At 33.2% G+C, this 6,264-nt stretch overlaps 1 pseudogene; it reads right to left on the minus strand.

Moving 5' to 3' along the window:
- Nucleotides 1–3,157: 3,157 nt before the first annotated feature.
- Nucleotides 3,158–5,578, minus strand: LOC111636264 (annotated as a pseudogene).
- Between the last annotated feature and the right edge of the window lie 686 nt (nucleotides 5,579–6,264).

Here is a 6,264-nt window from a genome sequence, read left to right on the forward strand (position 1 = left end):
CTTAGATTTTACAAATACGTGTGCCGGGCTGTGAACGGCTCACGTGTTTGTAAAATCTAAGTGACTCGTACAACACGGAATTCATATAACACGAAATTATCTACCGTGGTCTACTGTAAAACCCGTGGTATAATCAGTTATCAAAGAAATGCAGATCGTTTGCACAGAAATAATACTGGATATTGATGTTTTAGTGAAGGAAATTAGTTTAATAAATAAAAATATTCAATTTAAATGCGGAAAAGTAGTAGATAAAAGAAAAACTAATTATTAATAATGTAAGTTCGTAGATTCAATTCGTCGTTTTCAGTTTATAATATAATTGACAATAATTTCTTATTAATAGTAGAGTTATCTCTCGGAATTTGGATAAAAGGAGGGAGATATTTACTTGTCCTGGATAAAATATAACTCATCATTAAAATTTATATGCTCGGTAATTTTCGGTTTTTGGTATATTGTAATGAATTAGTTATATTATGTAAACAGTGCACTGTATATATACAGAAAATGTTTCAGTCTTGGTTTATTACTAATGTTATGATGGTCTTCATGAATACTGATGTTTATACTGTATGTATGTAGGTGTCTTGGTATCCGAAATGCAACCCTAAAATTCGATCGAGGGGGCTATTTGTAGTAAAATCTAGTCTACTTATTCCAGTCAGTCCCTGATGTGATAAGCCCACCAATTTATTAAAATCCTACTTATTAGGCCAATTAATTCAAACTAAATTAGAACAAAGGTTTGTTATGCTTTTACGATAATGAAATATTTGTCTATTTATCCAGAAAAGAGCAAATAGCAATATCAATTTAATGATTAATTAATGTTTTCTCATATTACGTAAATTGATGATAAAATTATGATTAAGCAATTTACTTGAAAGCATTTAATTCTTGGACGAGTGATTTTACATAAGTTACACGATATATTCTGGGTTTAATATCATGAAAAGTGTAGACTTTACAAGTCGCTTCTCAGAAATGCAAAAATTAATTAAAATGGTTACAATTTTATAAGGAATTTCATAACAAATTGTAGGAAATAATTAGTTCAGCTCCATTAAATTTCGGTTTTAAGGTGTAAGGCAATGCAACGCATGGCGATCTAACAAGGAGAAATCATTCCCGGAAGGATGACCTATTTAGGTATCATATACTTGAAGAAAGCATAGCAAAGTCCACGTGGCCAGCTTATTGATGATGCATGAAAAGTTATAAAATTTTTCAATGGTAATATTCACTTCACCTCTGGTACTTTGAGCAACCTTTATATTATGAAAGTTAAATAATTTGAAATCACAATAAAAACATTTTAGCAATTATTATTTACTTTCTTTCAGAGTTTCTGAAATCGCTGACAATACAAATTCATGAAAATGTCTGATGCTGCTTACTCTGAGCGCCACAATTGTCCTTCACGTATTATGAACCCATTACTTTCCGCTGTTAAAGTATTTGGAGTGGACACGTTCCATCCGTGCTGTCATCTGAATGCTTCTTCAACAACTTTCCTCTGGTACACTCGAATTATAGAAGTATTTTTATGGTACATTGTCATTCATTTAACATTAATTACCACTGTGGAATCGGTTTATTGTGGCGAAATCATTCATTTATTCTACACTTATGAGAAACAGGCAATTTTTGTTATATTAATTACATCGATGTACGTTGCTTATCAATTCAGCGTCACGAAAAGAAGAAAATTATCGCTCCACTTTTCTAAAAGCAGTTACGAGGGAAAAGACCAATTTGCAATGGAAATGGAAGCATACCTAATTATAATACTCGTACTATTTTATTTCACCATGATAACAATATCTTTACTGTTATTCACTGTTTGTTATTCCCATTTACTTACAAATTCCAGTGAAATGGAAGCATTGTATTGTACCTTTACATTGTCAATATGGGCCTTTTACGGCGTAGGTCAGATATTTTCGGTTTTCGCCGTAGCCGTCACGACTTTAGTAATTTTTGGGAAAATATATGTCGTGATGACGTATCAATTGGCGGAAAAAAAAACTGACGACGCTTCATTGAATTCGTTTTTGGATCGTTTTATATACAAGCATCTTGAAATACAAAGATTTTTCATTATTCTTAATAATCGATGGGATGTTCTCCTTCCGGCGATCTATGCTCATTTTATTTACGTAACAGGATTTGTATTGTACGGCGCCATATTTGTGGATATGGTACCAGTGTTGAAAAATGCCACAATAATTATAGCCGTGATTCTCTTAATCGGATGTATTGCAGTCTCTAGGGCATTATCGATTCTAACTTCAATTGTAAGTATTTTGTATTATCGTAATAATTACCATTTATAAACGTGTTTTCGTCTTTATTTCAGATGTACGATAATTACATTTCTGTAGGAAGATTCTCTTCTAGTAATCTGCCTTTGGAATATAAATTTAAAGTAAGAAAACATTAACAAATAACATAACTATAATATTGTTATTAACGAAATATGTTCTGTTTTTAACACAGATTATCGACTTTATGAAAAAATTTGGCGGAAGACCTTTCGGAATATGTGTGAATGGATTCTTCTTCGTCAAGAAAAACTTTTTAATCAGAGTAAGTTTTAATGTAATCTGATCGAATCAATTCGTGTCCTGAAATAATGTAATTAATTTGCAGGTGGTGAGTGGTCTTTATTCGGTGTTATCATCCGTAATTCAGTTAACCGGTGTTCTGGAAAAGAAAGGATGTTTTTCAAGAAGCACAAAGTTCGATGTTTCGCCCAATATGACTTATCATTAACTCTACTCTTTTATATATTAATAGGATTTCACTATCGAAACGTATCAATGATGGTATTATTAATTTTCTGTGAATTTATAAATTTACAAGACATGATGCATCAATTCTTGATTTGTGACCAATCAAGATGCATGATTCGATTTAATGATCAATGAAAAAACCTGTATATTTTGGAACTTTTAATAATAAATATACAATATTCTTCAAAAGACGGTAATACTTATTTTAAATCCTGTAATATATGCCTAGGATCTATTGAACAGAATATACTTAACTTCGGCGAGTGAAGACCCGTCTATTATTTCATTCTCGTAGAATTTCTCATCGAAATTAGGGATATCTTCTTTGCACCACGAGAAAATCATGGAAGTAGCTGATATTAAATCCACTGCAGAACATTTTCTTCTAATTCTTCTCGGATCTTTCTGTAATTTCCTGCTACCAACCCCCTTACTTCATTCTGATTATTGATAGCCTTAACGTCGTCACGTTTGCTCATCCACTTGCGAATTTTCTTTGGACGCATGGTGAATTTCTGCACCGATGCTTCTCCGAAGCTGCTACTTTTGCATATACTGTACAACTGCGTTCAGTTTTAATGCAATGCTGTATAAGACGTCTTGGTTGCCAATCCGAACGACGTTTACTTCACTGATCTATGAAGAATGAAGAGTTCGAGACCGAAAATATAGGAATATGCACTTACTTACTTACAATTATCACAGCACGTACAGAGCACTTAAGGTTCTCTAGCTGGGCGTAGGAATTTAACAACACCTGGCATCTATTTATCAGTTTATACTAAATAGCCGGCGTCTATTGGAGGATTTACACTATATAGAGAAACTGAGCAATAATTACCACAGTAGTTTTTAAAATCTTACAATTCATGATTTCTCGAACTTCATGTTGAGCTATCCTGATCACAACTTCCCACTATTCCCCTATAACAATTATTAACATTGCTTGTACTGTACTATTCTGTATTCTAATACGATTCAATATATATTCAATATCGAAGACAGCTTCGTCCTGTTAAGAAGCTGTACAAAATTTTCTATATCTTTTGAAACATGACAGAAAAGAAGCAAAAGCGTAGAGATTTGTTTTTTCAAGAAAAGAAAAGAATTTAAGAATGCTAAGATAAGTTGCCCAAAATCAGTTAACGTAGTGGGGCTGTGCATTTTAAATGTGTTACAACCACTCATGTGTAATGTCTTAAATACATATCAAACATAAAAATGTCTTCACTTTCAAACGATAGCATACATCTGACGATAGAACGATGTGGAAAGTATAGTCAAGTCAACAATAAACATTTAGTTTAGTAATGTTCATGAAAAAATACTTCGGTCATTATGCGTCAAAAAGCAAAAAAACTACAGAAACTATGAGCAAAGACGTCATTGTCACTGAGATGGTTCAAGAGATAAAAAAAGAAAGAGAACATCGTGTGTAAACATCTTAACGGTAAAGAAAAAATTACAGATTTGTTAGCAGCTAATGAGTGAATAAAGAGAGTTGTTTTTGATTTTTTTGTTAAGTCCTGATTTTTGCTGTACAGTACTAAGAATAATAAACGTTTTGTGTTCCTTTCTTCCTTTCTTGTGTTTTGTGTCGTCACTACCGCGCCAGGAAAGCGTTTCCGACCATGCACTGCTATGTGATTTCCCATCGTCTAAGTCTACTCTATCTCTCCTGAAAGTTTGTAACCGCTGTACTGATAAACCCTGTATATAATAAATTTTCTTTACTTAATATGACTTAAGCACTATTAAAGACATTCTCGGATGCCATTCATATTACATGAATGTCAATTAACTCGGTTTTTATACCGAAAAACAGAAGTAGTATCTTTTTTGCATGTGCAGTGAAATGTAGATTTTAAATAGCAACGTCATCGATGATTCGTGTCGTGACGCGAATGACGACAAGCGATCTCGGCGCCACTAACTTCCGAATCTGTAGTCCTTTCGTTGATTGCTCTGGCATTATGGCGATGTCACAATAAATAATTGCTCGTTTAACTTTTCGAATTTTTTCACAAGTATATTATGGAATACAAAAAGACAGACAAAGCGTCCCATAGTCAAAGGTGTAAGGTTACGTATCCCAATCACTTTTACATTTATAATTTGTAGAATTATTTGATTCCGGATGAAGGCAAATGCCCTATTTTCAATTCCTCTGCGGACATCCACGACAACAAATTTTATTGAAAATTTTAACTCACCGATCTCGCAACGCCACAAAGATCCATGGCTACATCTGCAGCAGAATTTCCCGTTCCGATAATCAAAACTCTCTTATCCCTGAATTTCGATGGTTTTTTATAATGGTGAGAATGTAAGACGTCTCCTAGAAACATCTCTCGACCGGGAAAACTCGGATAAAACGGTTTACCGAAACTTCCCGTACAGACCTTAATGGCGTCGTAAACGTCTTCCTCTTCTTCTTCGTGTCGATCACTTTGTCGACGACTTTCCGTTTTCCAGTCGAATCGAAATCTTCTGTCTCTTTGACAAGAGTCACTCTTCTGCCGAATCGTATGTGTGACATCAACGAATACTTCTCCGCGTATAAGCAGACATATTTGTAAAAATCGGCGTGAGGCATAAATACTGGAAATTCGGCAGGAGGGGGAAAGTCGCCGAAGGCACTCATTTCTTTGCTACTGTTCATCACCGTGCTTTTACTTACAGATGCCACATAAGGTATATCTTCGTCTCGATATTTCCATAAACCTCCTACGTCTTTGTAATTTCGTAACAAGTAACTTGCAGATTTTCTTCTTTGCATGCTTTACAATTTACAATTTATGATAAAGAGGTCCAAAGTAATTTTTCACTCTGCAGAAAATGATAAAGAATATGTCGAATTTTGTCAAATTGTTTTGACATGTTCAACATTATCTATACATATCTCATAATTTAATTTTGTAATTTTTGAGATTTAAATTAAAAATAACTTGTAAGTAGGCGATAGAAATGTTCATCAGCTCTTATTATTTTTGCTTAAATGAAAATACAAAAGCAATGCAATGTAAATCAAGAAAAAACGACTCCGTCTGAAACTGAAAAATAAATGATAAAAATTGTCAAAAATCTAACCATCAGTTGTTTAACTTTCCCGGCAACATTTAAAACTACGTCTTAAAACTTTTTATGTTTTCAGTTATGAAAAAATGACAAAAAGCTTAATTTTGAGAGTAGGGATAAGTTTTATAAATGATTGTAATATAAACAATATAATACTGTATAATTTAGAAGTCACCAGTGATGCATTTGTTGTGACATTAACAAATGAATTGTTCACGACACACCTGATTCTTTGTAGATTGTATGAAACTGTCTATTTGTAAACGTTGGTCGCCATATTGAAGAATAGATACAGTAAACCCCCCTATAAAACCGGTTCCCATAATTACGATTCCTATAAAACTGCGAAAAAATTGCGACGGTATTCGTAAAAAAAGGTAAAAAAAAA

Source organism: Centruroides sculpturatus, unplaced genomic scaffold, assembly GCF_000671375.1.
Source record: "Centruroides sculpturatus isolate CEXI.00-Female unplaced genomic scaffold, Cexi_2.0 scaffold1075, whole genome shotgun sequence".
NCBI classification, from domain to species: Eukaryota; Metazoa; Arthropoda; class Arachnida; order Scorpiones; family Buthidae; genus Centruroides; species Centruroides sculpturatus.